Below are 22,273 nucleotides of genomic sequence, written 5' to 3'. Positions count from 1 at the left end.
TTACATATACACCGTTGACAAAATCTGTAAAACAAGTCTAAATTAATATTAATAGTAATGGAGAACGAAGTGATTATAGACGTTCAAGGTTACAAAATTGGAAAAAAGTTTATAGTTAAAGAACTGGCTGCTTTAAGAGAAGACAAACTCGCACACTATGTTTTTCAACCTCCTTTCCCTTCACAACTTTTGAATCCTCAAGATGAAAAACAAGTAAAATGGTTAATGAAGAATTATCATTGTATTGACTGGAATATGGGACATATTCCATATTCGGAACACGTACAAGTTATAAACAATGTGTTGAAGGATGTTGACAAAATTTACGTAAAAGGAAGAGAAAAAGCCGAATTTTTTAAAAAATATACACATAAACAAGTTATTGAATTTCCACAACAACCAACATTACACGCCGATAAAGTTAAATGCATGTACCATCTGAACGATAACGCATATTGCAGTTGTAATGTCCTTTTTTTCGGGCGGCTTTGTCGGAGATCGGGTTGCGGTTGGGCCTTTTGGAAAGCCTCAAGAGAGAGAGAAAACGGGTTTCTAACTCAAACCAATTATTTATTCTATCAAACTGTACAAATAAAAATAACAAATCCCCAAGATAAATAAAAGTAATAATAATAACTATCCCTAACTATATACACTATTTACACGGTTGTCCTCGGTCGTAATTTCCCTACCAAGCCCCAGGTCGGTCTGGGCGGTGGAGATGGTGTGCTGGTTTGATGCGCAGCAAGCACCACTCGTCGGAGCTCTAGGTCGGTCGGGTCGGTGGAGATGGTGTGCTGGTTTGATGCGCAGCAAGCACCACTCGTCGGAGAAGGTTTTGCCGGTTTGATGCACGGCTCGACCCCCAGAGTTACTCACCGGTTTGATGCACAGTGAGCAACTGCTGGAGAACGCTCGGTTTCGCCCTTTTATTGGCGACACGGTGTAAACAAACCGAGCGCCGGTGGTGGTGGAACTGACTTGAGCGCATGACTCCTACGTCACCATAGAATCGTCCGGAATCCGGATGCTTCATTACACCCCCCCCTTTCTTCAGAAACGGCATGACGTAATGCCGGATACGCCCGTCGCCTTGTCCGCCGTCTTCGGTCTCGGTGGCAGGAGGACCCATCGGAAGCCGCCGGTGGTTGTCGGGAATCTGAATCGGCATCGCCCCTCTGTATTACCCGCTGGCCGGAAAGTCCAAAGTGGGACTGCCAGGTTGATCGGTTCCGGCGCCGGTGGAATTTTCGGCAGTATCCTTGGCTTCGACCGGAAAACGTCCAGAACCTCCTGGGCGATGCTTTTGCCAGGGGTAACGGGTTTTTCCGGTTCCGGGGAAAACTGCACCGGAGTTTTCGGGGATTCCAGCCAGGCTGTCGGGCTTGCCAATATGGGGCTTGTTCCCAGCTTCTTAATAAGGGCCTCCTGAATCTCCCTTCTGCGGACTGGGGACGGTGTTGGCGGGAGCGGCGACACGAGACCTGGTAATGGGGATGCATATAGCTCCAGATAGGGGCTTTCCGGGGATTGTCCAAACAGGCGCACCAATTTTGTCTCGATGGACTCGGAGTGGCGGTTTCTCGGCGGTGTTGATTCCATCTTTTACTGCAAAATAAGAAATTTAGTGCGCGGGTTTTAAATCTTTGATATGGACGTTCTTCAGGATCTGTCCGGAGGAAGCATGTTTTAGGTTAAATACTACAGGAGAGAGGACTTTGGTGATTATGTACGGGCCGGAATATTTGGGAGCGAGCTTGGCAGCGAACCCTCGAGCGGCCGAAGACAACACGTGATCTCGTTTCATAACGCGGTCACCTGGGTGACATGACCACTCTCGACGGCGGCGGTCATAGTACTTCTTTTGCGTGGTGAATGCCCTAGAAAGGTTTAGTCGTACTAGTTCGAACTGTTCTTGTAGCTCCTGAATCCTTTTCGGGTATTCCTGGATCGCGGCGTCCTCTGTTTCCGGGTCAAATCCGATTTCCTCATTTTTGTCTTCTTGTAGTAGCGCCGAAGGCATCCGGAGTTCGTGCCCTAAGTTCAAATAGGCTGGGGTGAATCCAGTGGACTCATGTTTTGACGAGTTGATAGCCATGCGGAAACTGCAAAGATTTTCGTCCCATTTCCTTTGGTTTTCTTCACAGTATTGGGCTATCATTGTCTTTAACACTTTGTTCGCTCGTTCCACTGGATTTGCCTGCGGTGTGTAAGGCGGTGTTAATCGGTGCTTTAAGTGGAAGTCTTTCATCAGTTTATTTAGAAGTCGGCTCTCCAGTTGAGTTCCGTTGTCGGTTATGATTCTTTTCGGGCACCCAAATCGAGTAATTATATTTTCGTATAAAGTTCTTGTCACGACAGGTGCGGTGGCCCGACGCAAGGGCTGAACTTCTATCCATTTTGTAAACCTGTCTTGGCAGACGAGTACGTAGCTGTTGCCTTTTGATGAACGGGGAAGTGGGCCGACCAAGTCCACACTTACGGTGTGCCACGGTTCGTATATTTTGTAGGGTTGCATTAGTCCGGGTCTCGCTTGTTGGCTGGACTTGTAACGTTGACAGTTTTCACAGCTCTGGACATATTTTGCGGCTTCTCGAAACATTCCGGGCCAATAATATTTTTGTGCAAGTCTTGCAGTCGTCTTTGCGATTCCTAAATGACCAGCGGTTGGGACGTCGTGATTTTCAAACAAGACTTGCTTTCTTTGACCTTTCGGGATACACAATTTCCATTCTTGCGCTCCGGTGAGTCCCTGGCTGTTCATAATGTGTTTGTATAATCGGTCGTTTTCAATCTTAAAGTCCGGAAAGAGATCTGGGGTAGCTGATACCTCTTCATATTTTTGCCGGTACCATCTGTCGATGGGGTGAGCAGTCTCAATCGCCTCTATCCCGGATTTCTGCGGCATCGGGTTACGAGATAGGGCGTCGGCGACTTGATTCAACACTCCCTTCCGGTATCGCACCTCAAAATCATATTGTTGTAACGTCATGATCCATCTCGCTAGGCGGCCTTTGGGTTCTGGTTGTTTCATCAGCCACTTCAGGGGCTGGTGGTCGGACTCTACGACGAAGTGGTATCCCTCGATGTACGGCCTCATTTTCTGGATCGCCCACACAATTGCCAAACATTCTTTCTCTGTCGTTGAGTATTTCGATTGTTGATCCGAAAGACTACAACTAGCATAGGCGATCACCCGGTCGCCTCCATCGAGGTTCTGTATGAGGGCCGCACCAAGTCCTAGGTCACTAGCGTCGGTCTGTAAAACAAAAGTCTTTGTGAAGTCGGGGCAGGCCAGAACGGGTGCTTCGGTGAGTAGTTGTTTGATTTTCTCGAATGCTTCCTTCTGTTCGTTTCCCCATTCCCATTTCTGCTTCTTCTTCAGAAGTCGGTTTACTGCGGCGGCGACTTGAGAAAATACGGGCACGAACTTCCGGTACCAGGAGGCTATTCCTAGAAATCGACGAAGTTCCTTGATATTAGTTGGTGGTGGTAATTCCAGGATGGCTTTCACTTTCGAGGGATCGGTGCTAACTCCCTGTGATGAGACAATATGTCCCAGATATTCAAGCCTTGTTTGACCAAAAGAGCATTTTTCCCAATTTGGTGTCAGCTTTGCCTTTCTTAGCTTACGGAAGACTGTTGCCAAGTTCTCTTGGTGCTCTTCTTTGGTCCGTCCCAGCACAATGATGTCATCCAAATAGGCGAATGCACCACTGTCCATTTCCGGACCCAGGACCCGGTCTAATAGTCTTTGGAACGTTGCTGGTGCGGAATGGAGACCAAATGGCATAACTTTGAATTGAAATAATCCCCGGTTCGGCACAGTGAAAGCTGTTATGGGCTTACTTTCTTCGGCGAGAGGAACTTGCCAATATCCTTGTTTCAAATCAATTTTAGAAAAATATTTCGCCCCACGTAATTTGTCTAAGATCCCATTAATGTGTGGAATCGGGTATGCATCCTTTTGCGATACGGAATTGATCTTACGGAAATCGATACAGAATCTCTTCTTTCTCCCATCCTTTTTGTCGGCTAGGACAATTGGAGAACTCCACGGGCTCTCGGATGGTTCGATGATGTCTTCTGTTAACATCCGGTCAACTTCCTCATCGATAATCTGCTGCATTGCCGGATTTTGGGGACGGTACCTTTGTTTTATCGGAGTCGGGTTTGTGAGACGGATTTCGTGGACAGTCATATCTGTTCTCCCTTGGACCTCAGCGAAATTTTTAATTTCACGTTCAACAAAACCGTCCCCAACAATGGCGGTATCCACTGTCGCTGTTGCGGTTTCAACAGGTTCGGAAGGGGCGGTGCTGACGTCGGAATCGGTCCTTTCGCTGGTTACAAGAGTTAGCGGTGTCTTTACGCAGACTAAGACTTGTCCCTGTCGAGAAATTTCTCCGGTTTCAAAATTTAATACTAGCTGTTGCTCCATGATAAAGTCCAACCCCAAGATCATTGGACTAGTTAAGTTCGGACAGAGCAGAAAATCACAGGAAAATTCTAAGTCACTTGCCTGGAATTTGATGTTAAAGAACAAGTTTGTATCGACGGTTACCCCATTTGCCATCTTGGCTTGCATCCTGGAGGATAAAAATTGTGGCTGCAGTCCTTGACTTATACAATGTTTGGCCGTCTCTTCGTTGATGTAGGAGAGCACGGACCCGGTGTCAATCAGGGCCGGAATTTCTTGGTTTTCTACCACAATTTTCCACAAGACTCGGCTATTATTCGCAAAATCGGGGAAAACTTGTCCAATCGGGTACGGTGTGCCGGTAATGGCTCCTAGTTCCGGGGACTGGTCGGAGCCTTTTCGGGTGCAGTCCCCTTTGAATTTCCCGGTTTAAAGGGGCAGGGACACTCGATCGATTTTACCCCTTGGCGTCCACATCTTGAGCAGAACAGTATTGCTGGTTGTCGGCATTGTAGGCGTGTGTGGCCCTTTTGACCGCATCTCCAACATAACCTTTCTAAATCAGACTGTTTGTTGCTGTTCGAGCTCCATGTGGGTCTTGGTGCCGGTTTTGGTCTTTGTAATGACGTTTGTTGCGGAGTGCTCATCGAAAATCCGGGCTTTGCCTTTGTCCAATTTGATGTGGTACTCATGCAGCTCTTCACGTCTGATTTCGACCGTCTTATTTCCTGAGTCAACCCTTCGTATTCCTGGATTTGGTCCAATAATTCCATTACGGAGCGGACGTCGTTTTTGCGTATGTATTGTCGGTACTCTGGGAGCAAGTGTTTGTATATACAATTCAGTTCTTGGTCCCTTGTCCATCCTCCGTGTCGCCGGATCAGAGTTTGCAACTGGATTACGAAGTCACGGCCATTCTCCTGCGGTCTCTGCACCCTCCGGAAGATTTCTTCTTCAAGGCCCTCACGGTACTCTCGAGGAAAATAAAATGCTCTGAAAACCCTGACGAAATCGTTCCAAGAGTGAATGTCGCTTTTCTGATTCCGGTACCACAGGATTGCTTGATTCCGGAGTAATTCCGGTAATGCCCGTACTAGATGGTTCTTCGGTATCATGTATTCTTCGGCCAGTTCCTCAACACGTTCTAGGAAAGAAACTGCATCATTCTTACCATCGAAAGTAACGTTCCACTTCCGGATTTGATTCACAAAATCCAGGTGAGCTACCGGATTAATCACTGGTTGTGTTTCTAACGACGATAGTCTAGGAGCGGGGTACGTGAACGTCGGCTGTGGCATTTCGGTGGCAGGTCGTCTCGTATACCATCCTTCAACCTGGGTTGTGGAGGTGTTGATTCCGGTGTACCCTCTGGGAACAGTTCCGGCTTGGGGCGGTACGTTGAAGGAGAATACGTTCGGAACATAGGTCGTCGTGAAAGCCGTCATCGTAGACTCCGTGTTGGTTATTTCCGGAGTTGTTCCAACTGCGGCCGCATTCTCTTTGGCAAACTGTCGGAGACGACGTCGTAGTTCCTCAACAGTACCTTCGGTGGAGAGTCCAAATCTCTTCAAGTCACTGATTAGTTCCTGTTTCCTCAAACGGTAGATCCATCCAACTCTTATGTCTCCAGCTTCTGTGTCGGAATCCAATTCGTCGTCGGTGCCAGACATCTTGTACTCTCTCTCTTACCTTTTCCTTCAGACCCTTCTCTGTCCCTGCTCGGGCGCCAAAATTTGTAATGTCCTTTTTTTCGGGCGACTTTGTCGGAGATCGGGTTGAGGTTGGGCCTTTTGGAAAGCCTCAAGAGAGAGAGAAAACGGGTTTCTAACTCAAGCCAATTATTTATTCTATCAAACTGTACAAATAAAAATAACAAATCCCCAAGATAAATAAAAGTAATAATAATAACTATCCCTAACTATATACACTATTTACACGGTTGTCCTCGGTCGTAATTTCCCTACCAAGCCCCAGGTCGGTCTGGGCGGTGGAGATGGTGTGCTGGTTTGATGCGCAGCAAGCACCACTCGTCGGAGCTCTAGGTCGGTCGGGTCGGTGGAGATGGTGTGCTGGTTTGATGCGCAGCAAGCACCACTTGTCGGAGAAGGTTTTGCCGGTTTGATGCACGGCTCGACCCCCAGAGTTACTCACCGGTTTGATGCACAGTGAGCAACTGCTGGAGAACGCTCGGTTTCGCCCTTTTATTGGCGACACGGTGTAAACAAACCGAGCGCCGGTGGTGGTGGAACTGACTTGAGCGCATGACTCCTACGTCACCATAGAATCGTCCGGAATCCGGATGCTTCATTACACAGTCTACATAATGTATTTTTTTTAAAACAAACATTTCGTTAAAAGTGTACAAAACATTGTGTAAATAATCTCAACTCATCAGTCTATTGGTAATCATGGATCAAGAGAGTTGGATAACGTGTCGTAATAATCCAGGACATCGCCTGAAAGTAAAACATCTTTGACGACATTTACGAAGATGTCTTCCACAACGTGAATATTCTTGGAGGAGTTTTGATTGCGGAAATGGAAATTATTTTGATTCATCTTTATCCCATAATACTAATAATGATTATCAACAATCATCGAGAAGCAACTTTGAAAATACAAACCCTTCAAAAAATATTTTTTGTAATGAAATGGAATATTAATTGAATTAATAATTAATTGTAGTATTTATAAATAAATGTTATAAATTTATAAACATTTGTATTTTTTTCATAATATTTACCAATCCCTTACACATTCAATAATCCTTATACACCACCCAAAAAAAATTTCAGTAGATATGAGTGATTTTTCTCATTTTTTCAATAAATTAAACAGGTTAACGATGTCCTTGAAACAGGCGGTTACACTCCATCCTGTCTACATAGGGCTTCTTTTTACATTTCTTTGTATCAATATGTTAACCTTGATGGAATACACCAATGTAGTTGCAGTAAGTGCATACAAAGAAGTTGACCTTGACGGGAGCTTTCAACAATTTATAAAATTGCAGGGAGTGCATGCAGAAATTCATTCTGTGTTGTACAGGTAGTCTGTGTACGAAATAATGTGTTAAAATTATTTTGCTAATTTTAAACCGTGTACTCATGGTGACGAGTGTTCTCAGTGTCCCGGTCCCTCAACTAGGACAACTGTAAGTAACCAGTCATCCAAGTTATTATTTAAAGTATTGAAGGGAAAAGTTGCAAATCCCTATCAAAACCGTAGTGGTTTTAATAGGGATAAACCTAGAATCAATATCGTTTCTGATGTAATTATTAGACCTGCTTATTCAAAATTAATCAAAAATGATGAGACACAATTTGAACAATTTGCCAAGTCGTCTTTAAGTCAATCTTTGAGGGAAGATTGTCTTGAAGAGGATGTGATTGAATGTAGTCAGTTAAGTGTGAAAGAGAAGCAATTAGCTAATCACGCTGTTGCTAATATTGTTCAAATCGTTGATGAGGATGATGATTCTATGGTTATTCCTTCATCACAACCTGATAGTGAATTATCGTTTTCTTTACCATTCACGCAATACCTGGCTCAACATGGTATTGAAAATGATTATTCGGACGACATCTCGTTGACCTTAATAGACCAGTTTATTAACGAAGACGAGGCGGCGTCCAATCCGGTTGTGGATGAAGGAACTTGTCCCATCAATAATTCGGTTACCGATGAGTTAAATGTATTTGATAATGATATGGTGGTGGTGGTGGTGGAAGAACCCCCAATCTTTTCCAGTCCACCACTACCACCACAAAGCCCCTTCGTTGAGCCAGTGTTTACCCGCCCCGTTACACCAACATCTCCTGAAGCGGCACCCGCGGTATTAACTCAACCCCCTATGATAATATCGCAGGACATCATTGACGCTTTATCGGAGCCTTGGGTTGAGGTGGAAAACGTTATCAATGGTAACGTTGAACATCCCCCTCAACCCAATTCACCGATTATTGAGGAAAATGATGTTCTGCCAGAGAGATTGGTGGTGGTAGAGGCCGAAAATAACATCATTCGGTCACCACAACCATCACCACCACCGTCACCCATGCCAGGGCGTCAATGACATACAACAACCATCTGGATCCGAGGTTGATGTGGAACTTAACATCATCACACCACCACTCCCTCAGCCTCCTGCAACGTTCGATCCGATGAGTATTATTACTCAAAATGTCATTGACGCACTGGCAGAGCCGTGGGTTGAAGAGAGGAGGCAGGGTGAAGAGATGGATGTTGAAAATGACATCATTCAACCCTCTCAATTGTCACCCATTCTAGGGCAAATAAATAATAAAGTTGAGAATAGGGTGGAGGGTGGAGACGTTGATGTCGAAAACGAAGACAATGACGACGACGACGACGACGACGACATCATTCCACCCACTCCCCCTCACTCACGATCAAGGAGGCGTCGGCGCCCTAGAAAACCTCGTAGACGTTCGCGAAAGTCCCCATTAATATTAATTATTAATAATTATAATATTAATATTAATATTAATGATGTTAATATTAATAATTAATATTAATAAATCCTATTTCTGTTCTACACTCATATCAAGTACATTTAATTCGGACGCGATTTTCCAAATTTTAACATCATACTACCTACAACACGATGGCAAGCATGCTGCTCCTCCTCGAGGTCTTGCTGGATACCTATCTTTGAACACAAAAAAATATATATTTATATAGTATAAATAAAAGTCTTTCAAAGATAGTAACAGAAGGCAGCAAATTTATAATTAAACTTTATTAGTAACCTGTTTAATTTATTAATTCATATTTTCATAAGAAAATGCATCACTGTGAAAACTGTAATAAACAATTTACAACCCGTCAATCACGACTACGCCACGAAAAGCTCTATTGTCAAGTGGTCAAAAAACAGGAAAATGGAGGACCGGCCGCCAAAAAACAGAAAATATGTCATTCAACTGGTAAGTTTTAACTAATAGGTACTCTATTTTCAATTATTTTTCTTTTCTAGCTAGCAACAATTATATGTGCGTTACATGTAATCAAGAAATTGCTCCAAAGCTTATTACGGCTCATGAGAGAAGTAGACAGCATAGAAATAATTGTCAAAGTACTCCCTTGGAGGATGGGGTGTTTGCACTCAGCAGTGCATTTAAATCACGCATCGCTTCATATAGGATTTGTGATGAAGGCGATTATATCGATTTAAATGAATTTATGGATAAAATTCACAATAAATTACTTGGACTTATTGTTTCACAAATTGAAAAATTTAGTACAATCAAAATTAATTTGGAATTATTTGGATTGTATACCATTGAGTCAAAAAATATATTTGATGTAAAATTTTTCAATACTACTAACAGAATTGTCACTTTAGGCACGAATATTAGGAATATGTTGCATGACTTTCAAGAAGTTATTAGTTAAAAAATGATGGATTTTTTGGAACGAGATTCAAGTAGTTATATATTGTAAAAATCTATATAATACAATTATTTTTTTGCTTCTTTGTTTTAGGCTGGACACTTGTGAAAATTTTACATTTAGAATTAAATGTAAACTATTACAATCCATTGAAAGCTTCATCGTATATCCCACTACCGCCAAGCGTGAAAATGAAGAGGGCAATAGTTAATGTTCAAAATCAGGATATTCATTGTTTTGGTTGGAGTGTCGTAGCAGCAGTGTGTCTACCTATGGGACCAGAACATTTACCCAGTTCATATCCACATTGGTCGACACTTTTTAATTTCCAAGGTATTGAATTTCCTGTAAAACTGGATAGTATTGCAAAATTTGAAAGTCAAAATAATGTCTCTCTTAATGTTTACGGACTTGAATTACTTTATGTAAACAATAAGGTAAAATTTAAAATTGTGGGACCATTATATTTTACAAACTTTAAGAAACCGGTACATATAAATTTATTATTGTTGAGTGATAACGATGGTAATCAACATTACTGTACAATAACTAATTTACCACGTTTAGTATCTTCCCAACTCTCAAAACATCATCATTCAAAATTTTTCTGTGATGGATGTCTACAATATTTCACAACCCAAGCTTTATTAGATAGACATTCTTCGACTGATTGTGGAAAACTTTATGCTAGAATCCCAAATAATGAATTAATAACAAATAGATTTGGTTATAATGTTTCCGCTAATGTATTAGAATTTCAAAATTATCATCATAAAATGACTATCCCATTTATTGTTTATGCTGATTTCGAATGTTTATTGAAACCTATGAGTACAGTTGCACCAAATCCAAATCAATCATTTTCGATAAAAACTTTTCTCCAACAACCATATTCATGTGCATATTACATTAAATGTTCATATAACGATCAATTACCTAAATTCCAAAGTTTTCGAGGACAGTCATCTGTGGTTGACTTTATTACAGCATTAGAAATAGATTTGATAGAGATTTATACAAAGTATTTAAGTATTGTACAACCAATGCTTCCATTAACTATTCAAGAAGAGTTTGATTATCTTACAGCAACGGAATGTCATATTTGTCAAAAACCTTTTCAACAGAATGATATTAAAGTAAAAGATCACTGTCATTTAACGGGTCGTTATAGGTCCGCCGCGCACAGTAATTGTAACTTGAATTTTCAAATTCCAAATTTTATTCCGATAGTATTTCATAATTTAACAAATTATGATAGTTACTTATTAATTAAAGAGTTGGCCCTTGAAGAAAGTGAAATTAATATCCTTGGTAAAACTAAAGAGAAATATATTACATTTTCGAAAAAAAATTGTGTAGGCGAATATCTAAATTCAAACAATCGAATAGTCAAGGAGCACTTACACTTGCGTTTTATAGATAGTTTTCAGTTTTTGGCATGTTCATTAGAAAAACTGGCAGCAGCCTTGGATGATGCTCAATGTATGGAAGTAAAACGATACTTTCTCGTTGACAGAGAATTTCAGTTAATTAGACAGAAAGGGGTTTTTCCATATTCATTTATCGATGATTTTTCTAAATTAGATTTCACGGAATTACCACAAAAAATTGATTTTTACTATAAACTTCGCGATGAGCATATTTCTGAAGATGATTATCAACGAGCTAATACCGTATGGGATACATTCCATTGTCAGACTCTAGACGAATATTCTGATCTCTATTTAAAAAGTGATATTTTACTATTAGCTGATGTCTTTGAGAATTTTCGAAACATGTGCCTTAAGCATTATGAACTTGATCCAGCACATTACGTGACAGCACCATCTCTTAGTTGGAATGCTATGCTTAAATTTACCCATGTAAAATTAGAATTATTGACTGATATAGATATGTTGCATTTTTTCAAAAAAGGGATTCGTGGGGGAGTTAGTACATGTGTTAAACGAGCGGCTCAAGCAAATAATAAATTTCTTCCAAATTATGACCCTTCGAAACCGACATCATACATTTTATATCTCGATGCAACAAATCTCTATGGTTGGGCTATGAGTGAAGTACTCCCTTTAGGTGGATTTACTTGGTTAACGCAAGACGAAATTAATTCACTTAGTATTATGGATTTGACTGATACCACACCTGAAGGTTATGTCCTTGAAGTAGATATCTCTTATCCTCATCATTTACACAACTCTCATAATGATATGCCATTTCTACCTGAAAATTTAATTCCACCAAACGGAAAATGTGCTAAACTCATTCCAAATCTATGTGCTAAAACAAACTACATAATACACTATCGAAATTTAAAACAAGCCCTACAAAATGGACTGGAATTGACAAAAATTCATAGAGTACTAAAATTCAATCAATCGTCATGGCTCAAACCATATATTGATTTAAATACGAAATTACGAAATCAGACTAAAAATAAGTTTGAAAAAGATTTATTTAAACTCATGAATAATAGTGTGTATGGAAAAACCATGGAAAATGTCGATAATCGGTTAGATATTAAACTGGCTACACATTGGAAAAAAACGGTCACAAGTATGGAGCAGAGACATGGATAGCCAAACCACAATTTAAAAATTGTTCTATTTTTACTGAAAATTTAGTTGCAATAGAAATGAATAAAGTTCAAGTAACATATGATAAACCTATTTATGTAGGATTCAGTATATTGGAAATTTCAAAAACTTTAATGTATGACTTTTTTTATAATTTCCTTAAAGTTAAGTATGGAAATAATGTACAGCTTTTGTATACGGATACGGATTCATTAATTTTAGAAATTTATACGGAAAACGTACATAATGATATTAAACAGAATATCGATCGGTTTGATACTTCAAATTATCCCGAGAATAATATTCATGATATTCTTAAAACTGTGTCTGTTATCGGTAAAATGAAAGATGAGTATGCTGGTGTACCAATTGCACTACTTTATGGCACCGGTGCCAAAGCATATTGTGTGCAAACAGTGAATGATATAACTAAAAAGGCTAAAGGTGTAAGTAAACATGTAATTGATAAATCTCTAACACGGTTACAATATCGGGCAATTGCAACAAATCCCTCATCTTCATCAGTTTTCTGTGTTATGAACGTTTTCAAATCTTATTTACATAATATGTATACCGAATTAAGGAATAAAATAGCACTGTCTAATTTCGATGATAAACGATACATTTTAGGTAATTCAATTGATACATTAGCCTGGGGACATTACGATATTGATAGAGATCGAAATTTAGATTCTCTAATTAGAGAATTGCGAAAATATGTGGAACCCACTGATTGAATTTTACCTTATTGTAGATATGTAACGATATGTAACAATTTATTTATACTATATATTTATTATTATTATGTATTTATAATTGATGTAATGTGTAAAGTATTTTTATTTGTATTCTGTAAGTCAACAATGAAACTTGTGCAACAAAAAGATTTATTAAAAATTTCTAATCACGACTATTCAGTTTGTGTACCCTATCAACACTTTCCTAAACATAATACTTTATTCAATAATAGTGTAAAAAGAGGACTAGTGGTTGGACGTTCTGGATGTGGAAAAACAAATGTGATATTAAGTCTCTTGCTGCATCCAAATAATGGATTACGCTTCACAGACATTTACTTATTTTCAAAAACCCTACAACAACCAAAATATCAATTTTTAAAATCGGTTCTGGCACCTCTCGATAAAGTCGGTTACTATGAATATGAAGATGGTGCCGAAATTCCTCCTCCTAAAGAAATCAAACCCTATTCCATAATAATATTTGATGATGTAGTAACTTGTAACCAAAATATAATACGTAATTATTTTTGCTTTGGTAGGCATTATAATATCGATTCTATGTTTATTAGCCAAACGTATTCTTCCATTCAGAAACAATTAATTCGTGATATAGCTAATTTCATAATTATCTTTCCTCAGGATGTATTAAATTTAAAACATATTTTTAATGATCACGTTGGTACAGATATGTCATTTGAAACCTTTCAGAAAATGTGTTCACAGTGTTGGCAAAAATCGTATGGATTTGTTACTATTGATAAGGATGCTGAACAAGACAATGGGCGTTATCGTAACGGTTTTGATCAGTTCATTAAAATATAAATGTAAATGTTTGTCAAAGATTTATTTATTAGTCGACGATCGACATGGATAAACGTTTAGCTTTAGAGCTGGATAAGGCAAGACGACACGTTAAACAAAAAGTACGATCATTATCTTCACACATTGCAAGTTCGCAAAGACGTTTTGCAACTCACATTCAACCTCTAACTGATCCAATAAAAAGTTTAATTTCTGAAATTAAACATGAACGCGAAGTTGTTCCAAAACAGGAAAAAACATCAATTCATCATGAGGTCAAGCAACCGGAGGCGAAGCGACTTTTTGAGTCAACGACTACAAGCCGTAGTACTACATCGCTCGATCCACGATTCAGTTTAATGCGACAACATGCGGCTGCTAGCACACCCAGAGAGGAGGGAGAGTCACTCAGGAACGTGACCATTGGAAAGTTGCAAGAAACATTAATAAATTTGTCAAAAACCGATGCATTTCGCCATTTTCTTAAACAATGGACCGGTTTACCTCGACAGTACATTGAAGATATGATTACTGACACAGAAAACAAATTTGATCATCAATATGGTGTGAGACAAGGAACCGAGGGAAATAAATTTTTTATTGGCAATTCTGAAATTGATTTCAAAGACGATCATGTAATCGTTCAAAATATTGCTTATCCTGATACACCTGGATTGTATGAATTATTATTTAAAAAAAATCCAACTAATTATACTCAATCAGATTTAGAAACTTATCGAAATATTGTCATTCGAACCAATGCAGACAGAAAAAACTATAAACCAAATGCACAAATTCTGGGTAATGTAGGGAACAAATATAAAACAATTATTCGACATTTCTCGAGACAGCCACTACCGCTTCAGGAACACCGTGCATCTCAGTCGCCGCCATTTTACAGTGATACCCAGGCCCCTGAAAGTGTATACAAATTATGTGTTCACTAGGAGGGGTGGGGCAAAGGGGGGAAATGGCTAAAATAGTTCGTGTGCTCCAGCTTAGAGGTCGCGTCAGTTGCAAAGAAATCTGTAAATTTAAAGGAATCTGTCACACATTTTGCTAAAAGTAAAGAAGGTTCACTTAAAAATAATCGACGTGCGCACACTTCTCTTTTTAATTCTTTGATTTATCAACAGCCGATTATTTTGCTGTCGTTGCGGTTTTTGGCGACATTTTGTTTTAATGTGTTTTAAAGACTTCAGAAAACGATTTAACGTGATTTTTTGGATGTTTTTGTGATCAAACATCTCTACTTTTATATGGATCTTTTATTTGAATCTAGTGTATAGTGTGAATGACAGTGTTTTAATGAAGGATGAATCAACTTAAGGCAAATTAAGGTAAACGTTATTGAAAGGTGTCTATACAACAATTAATTGCGATTTCTAGATATTAATATAATCATATTACACCAAGAAGGATCACACAAACTTAGGAGATGAAGACCGTCCTTGGAGATGATAACGGTTCTTGGGATGTAATTGAAAATCCCATGAAGACGAGTTAAATATAATGTGCAGTAATTAATAGATATATCATAATAATAAATAAATTTATTGTAGTTGCGAAGCTAGTATTTTGTGAAAGCAGGGAGTTTAGGACTTGCTATGGTTCAAGGTTTTCAAATTCGCCATGTCCCTCTATGTCTTAATCTTTTATGTTGTTTTACACAATGTTATAACGCCTATGCCTGTTAAAAAACAAGGTTTGTCCTTTTTGTGATTGCTTAATTTAGAAACTAAGCGAAAAAACGTATTCTACAAGTATCATACAAGTTAATCAATATTAAAGCCTACTATTATTATAAATTTAAATGATTACATGGTAGTTTTAATCAGTTAACTTCCAGTGATAGTTATGTATATCAGATATGTGGGTTTTTATTTAAAATAATTTTAGCACACTTGTAATTCTCTTGTGTTTGAGTAATTTACTAATAACTATGATGCAATCGAGATTACTTTTAAAAAATTTCAAAACTTATCAAGAACTTTGACATCAAACTGTTAAAGTACGTGTTAGGGCCGCTTTTACAAACGTCCGTAAACCTTATAACCGCGAATAAATTTCGAAAAATAGTTGTTTAAATTTAGCCTTAAGGGACTTAAAAATTGGACTATTGTCAAAGGTTACAAGCAAAATTTTGATATTTTTTTGCTTTTCTGAACAGTCTGTAGACAAGTAATCAAACCAACAAAACTGATGTATTTATACAGACTGATCCCGAAATACTGTGTCTGTTAGCAATCTGAATTTAAATTTTAAAGGATACCAATAGTGTACACTTCCAGGTAGCAATTCAATAATTTAATCTGATGCCAACATACTCAGTTTCTCTGGATCATTGTGTATATTTAGACAATGTATTTACATATATTATTACATCTGAGTATGTTTATGAACAATTCGAGTTAAATTAATTTTGCCTATACATTCCAGCACGTTATTATTTTTTTAATAAATTTTTATTGGAAAGACTTTGTTTCATTTTATTAAGCGATGTTAAATGTTTTTGTGCTATTGCAACTGTTACAGATGCTTTTTTATTAAAATGTCTCGTAACAGTGCATGAGTACAGAAACATTTAACATTTATAATTCTTTAAATTTGGAAAATAAATAAAATGTCCTGTTTGAATTTCCCGCTATTATCGAATTAGTTTGTTCTCCCCAGGTTAGGTGGCGCTTTCGCGAAAAAACGAGGGGTAGACAGAGAGATTCGCTTCTTCCTCTCTCTTATTCTATGGTGATACCGAAGAAAGCCTTGATACCGATCAAGGTCAATCGACTCCTGTCCAGCAACGAAGCCGCAGTAGTAGTCTTTCAATTCTCGTACCACCAGCATGTAAACAGTATCCGCGACTTCGCAACATACCTGCAATACAACGATTGCAGGCTCAAGGTTATGAACAATCAACTCCGACAAGTAGTATCCAACCAATATCAAAAAGAGTTAAGGGTGGTAGTATTCTTCGCACATTGGCTTTAACAGATAAAAATTTTGAATTTGTTCCCTACAAAAATCCCAACACACTCGTAAATAGACTACGTCTTTTATTATCATCGACAGTAGCTGGTAATAATAATCATATGAATGAAATCAATCGCATCATAACAGAATTGCGTGAATCGAAAATAATTCGTTAATAATTTAGAGACGACTTGTATATATTGCAAACACATTATATTTTATAGTTAGTATTTCTACATACTTTATTCATTCAATAGACGAGAATATGACATTAGATAAATTTGGTGAACACATTAGTGAACACAAAATTCGGACAACTTTACAACGTGTCAAATCTTTCTCATATACCACAATCTCACTCTTTGGGACACTGGATCCAGCTAAAAAACTTTTTGTATTATTTAATATTGGTACGAATTATATTTTCCCATTAAAAGAAGCAACGATTACGTCTGTAAATGGTAGTCCATCGAGCGGGTGGATTGCATTAATTATTTCGAAACAAACTACGAATTTAATTGGTCAAATTTTACGTGAAGGTGACAAACTATGATTTAAATATGGACCCAAAACATCAGAAGCTAAACCGATATATATATAGAAATAGTTTTAAAAGTACCAATCCACCATGAAGCGTAGTGATTTAAATATTAAGCGTCAAGTTGTTAATGAACTACATGCACCGGCGAGAGTGAACTTTAAAAGACGACGTGTGATAGTGAAAGGTTTCAATGATTTATTGCAACTCGATCTGGTTGAAATGATACCATATTTACGCGTCAATAAAGGCTTTAAGTATATCTTAATGGTTATCAATGTTTTTTCTAAATTTGTATGGGCTGTTCCATTAAAGAATAAGTCGGCTTTAAGTGTTGTAAATGCAATGAGTGAAATTTTAAAAACTCGACGTAACGTTCCTAAAAACATTCAAACAGATCTGGGAAAGAAGTTTTACAATAAACATTTTCAACAATTAATGAATAAATACAAAATTAATCACTACAGTTCTTATTCGAATTTAAAAAGTAGTGTCGTCGAGCGCGTGAATCGAACAATCAAGGGAATGATGTATAAAGAATTTTCGGTGCAAGGTCACTACAACTGGATAAACATTTTACCTGACATAATAAAAAAATACAATAATACCAGACATAGGACTACTGGTTTAAAACCGATTTCAATAAATAAGAAAAACGAACGCAAAGTTTTGGATCAAGTTTATAGTCATCTTAAAACAATGGACATTTATAAACCCAAATTTAAAGTTGGTGATTTTGTTCGAATTAGTAAACATCGACATCTTTTTAAGAAAGGGTACACCCCAAATTGGAGTAATGAAGTATTTACAGTTTCGAAGATTCAAAATACTAATCCTAGAACTTATTTGCTACAAGATGTTTCTGAAGAAACAATACGAGGAGGTTTCTACACTGAAGAATTACAAAAAGTTAAATATCCGAATGTATATCTCGTTGAGAAAGTTTTACGAAAGAAAGGTAACCGTTTATTCGTCAAGTGGAGTGGAATGGATAAAACTCATAACTCTTGGATTAATTCATCGGATATTACATAGATAATTATTATTATTATTATTATTATTATGAATTGTTTTTTTAATAAAATAAACTAAAAGGAATCAATTAAAACACTTTATTTCATCAATATTATAGGTAGTACATTAAATATCCTTAAATCTATTATAAATCCTCCATATTATTCTACCACTTATTTAATTATAAACTAATTAAATCAAGACGCCTCTTGAAACCTAGTTTACCTCGCCTTTGGCGCGCGCCCGACACTGATCAAGGTTAACAAGTCTACATCACATTACCTATGCATAAGAAGACGCACATAAATAATACATGAATACAAATACTATAAAAAATAAAACTACAACAATGCTATTTTTAGTAACTAATTTGAATTTTTGAATTGTAGTTTTGTCTGTGGAAAGCAATTTCACATATCCACATTTTGGAGAATGTTTTTTATGCTCCATAAACGCATCATCACTTTTTTCCCATCGTGAAATTATTACTCCACAAACAAAACACTGTGTACAATCAGATATTTGAATATAAAACAATCCCGCTTTTGCTAAACTCCATGGAGATGGGTATGAATGTACCCAGTTCTTATATGATAACAGTCTTTTATCAAAACACTCGTATAAACTTTTTTCATATTGTCCATCGTCTAGACACATGATTTTTATTCATTTATTTTAAGAAACTATCACTAGCACAAAACGCACATTACTTCACACACATAACTTTTTCCGATAATTTCATCCTACTCTTCGGCACTCTCGTTAACTGTAAATGAAATATACATTTCTTTAATTTCTTTTCATCATCCATTTTACATTATGTTCACTCACCTAATATTTCATCATCAACACGTTGAAACTCAAAACAATGTGCAGATGTCGGGTTTCTAGCATCTTCTTTTCCCAAATATATTAAATATAGTGGACGTGGATCTCGTAATAACTCATCAATTTTCTCCTCAGTCAAATAATCACTTATTCTTCTCGGCAGAAACACTGCATAATTGTCCAACTCAACAAGCACTGAATTTCCGAACAGAGACTTTGTGCGTCTAATATTATGTATGCGGAATCTTGTGTTCAACTCTAGCTCACCAGCTTTTAAAATGGGCTTCTGTTCGCATCGAGCGATTCGATTCAATACATCCATGACCCAGCAGCGAATACTCTTAAACATTAACACAGATATATGCACTTTTTTTATATTCTTATTTCTCGGAGGATTAAATCAGTACTGACTGCTATCAAACTTGTACTAAATTCTATATATTAACTATACCACCACTTTTTAACCTTGAATGAAAATGCATCAATATTGTGGCCTTGAAAAAGTGAGATAATGCGAAAAAGTGAGATGAAAACATCAAAGATAAAGAGGGAATGAGTGGTCTTGGAACAGTGAGCGACTCTCTGCTTGCAGGTCACACTTACTTGTATCAGTAGGTTGAAATAGGTGTACATAAAAACATGTAGCTTTTTTTACAACTTTTATTTTTTTTATACAATAATATAATATTTACATTTTACTACAACTACTACTACTACTTAGCTAAACTTATTCTACACTATTTTTACGAAAGAACCCCGGCCCTAAAAACAAATTCACAATAAATTACTGTTGAAAAAGATTCAATAAAACTTACTTCTTAAATTTAAGGCATTATGATTCCTTTTAGATTTTAGGAAGTCGAGGTAGCTGGGCTCATTGAAATGATCCCAGTTCTCCTCTTCTTCCTTCATCATCACTTCACATGAGGCCCTTTGTTTTATGACATTATCATTCTTTTTAGATCTTAGGAAGACGAGGTAGCTGGGCTCATTGAAATGGTCCCAGTTCTCCTCTTCTTCCTTCATCATCACTTCACATGAGGCCCTTTGTTTTATGACATTATGATTCTTTTTAGATCTTAGGAAGTCGAGGTAGCTGGGCTCATTGAAATGATCCCAGTTCTCCTCTTCTTCCTGCATCATCACTTCACGTAAGGCCCTTTGTTTTTCTTTATCGGCCCGATGACACTTCCAAATGTGCCTTTCGAGCCGAAACCAGAGCAGTACGTGGTTTTTGTCGTACGGACATGTAATCACATCCTCTGAAAAAAAATTATTTCCAAGTAAACTACTAAAAAAATATTAAACTTACCAGGAGTATTATAAATAGAACTTTTTCTGATGGGTTCCATTTTTTAAAGAATTTCTTGTTATTGCAGATATACACAAGAACTGTGTTACACAACACAACACATTAACTTTTATACAGTTTGGGGTGGAAAATGAGTAAGGAAAATTGCGCGATTCATCTTGAATGAGTGAAGAGTTGTTAGCCTTGCAAAAGTGGGGAGTAACATGAATGACCTTGACCTTGAAAACATTAAGGTCCAATAATGCCTTGGCCTTGAAGTGGTGGAGGAAGTGGGATGGGTTGGCCTTGAAAAGTAAGAGAGAGAGCGAGTGGCCTTGAAAGAAAGAGAGGGAAAATGGGCGGGGTCAAACTCAAGGTCAAGGTTGTGTTGTGTTGTCCCCCCATTCGTTATCTACTCATATGCAATGGCATCCTAAAAACGAGAAAATTTTCGGACAACTGGAAAATAACAGAGACAATAATGATACATAAAACAGGAAAACCAGGAACGGACCCACAAAACTACAGACCAATAAGCCTCCTAACTAATCTGAGCAAAATAGCAGAAAAAACAATCCTCGAAAAATTAAAAACAATTATAGAACAAAAGGAAACAATTCCAGAAGAACAACACGGATTCAGATATAAACACGGAACAGGAACCCAAATAATAAGAATTACAGAGACTATACTCAAAGCCAAAAACCAGGGAAAATCTACCGGGGCTGTATTTATGGACATATCCAATGCGTTTGACAAAGTATGGCATCAGGGCCTAATCTACAAATTAATCAAAATGGAAATACCCATCGCCCTAACTAAACTCATAGCATCCTACCTTCAAAACAGGAAATTCTACGTAAGAATTAATGAAGAAACATTTGAAATTGAAAAAGCATCAGCAGGGGTCCCTCAGGGATCTCTACTAGAACCAATATTGTACAACCTGTATACAAGCGACATTCCCAAACGTAAGGACACAACACTAGGACTATATGCGGATGATACCGCTATTCTGGCACACGGGAAAACCACATTGAAAATAACGAAAAGGCTCCAACTGCATTTAAACAAACTAACGAGATGGTACAAAAAATGGAGAATAAAAATAAATAAAGAGAAGACACAAGCGATAATATTTGAATACAAAATGAAGCGGGAATACCCAAGGGAAAAAGTCAAAATAAACAATGTAAACATCAAAAGGCAAGATAAAGTCAAATATTTAGGAATTATAATGGAACGTTATCTAAAATTCAACAAACACATCGAAGAAACTGGAGAAAAAGCAAAGAAAATCAAGGGCTATCTTTATCCACTAATCCACAGGAAAAGCAAACTAAATAGAGAATTGAAAGTAAGAATATATAAATCTATCATTAGACCAGTAATGACATACGGGAGCGAAGTGCTCATCCTAAACACCAAGGAAATCATAACACTAGAACGCATACAATCAAAAATCCTGAGAGAAGCAATAGATGCACCTTGGTACATCAGAAATACTGAAATACGAGAACTAACACAGACTCCGGAAATCTACAAATTTATGGCAAAATTATCGAGCAAAGCTTATAAGACTATGAAAACACACCAAAATAATGGCATAAAAGAGGCAACAAATTACGATGAAGAGAAAAATAGAAGAATAAAGAGACCCAAACACAGACTCTGTGAAATAAATAA

General features: G+C 37.7%; 1 long non-coding RNA gene and 1 other non-coding gene across 2 annotated transcripts; both read right to left on the bottom strand.

Annotated features, from left to right (window-relative positions):
- Positions 1-549: 549 nt before the first annotated feature.
- Positions 550-6,972, bottom strand: LOC103314583 (hypothetical protein). The gene is made up of 2 exons (XR_010335161.1): positions 6,572-6,972; positions 550-1,608 (listed from the first exon to the last, which is right to left on the bottom strand). It is a non-coding gene; the product is annotated as a hypothetical protein (transcript).
- Positions 6,973-18,552: 11,580 nt separating this feature from the next.
- LOC135266989 (uncharacterized) lies at positions 18,553-19,976 on the bottom strand. Its single transcript, XR_010335217.1, has 2 exons — positions 19,300-19,976; positions 18,553-19,234 (listed from the first exon to the last, which is right to left on the bottom strand). It is a non-coding gene; the product is annotated as an uncharacterized LOC135266989 (long non-coding RNA).
- Between the last annotated feature and the right edge of the window lie 2,297 nt (positions 19,977-22,273).

The sequence above is a fragment of the Tribolium castaneum genome, chromosome 8 (genome assembly GCF_031307605.1).
Source record: "Tribolium castaneum strain GA2 chromosome 8, icTriCast1.1, whole genome shotgun sequence".
Taxonomy (NCBI): Eukaryota; Metazoa; Arthropoda; class Insecta; order Coleoptera; family Tenebrionidae; genus Tribolium; species Tribolium castaneum.
This window is presented reverse-complemented; position numbering and strand designations above follow the sequence as displayed.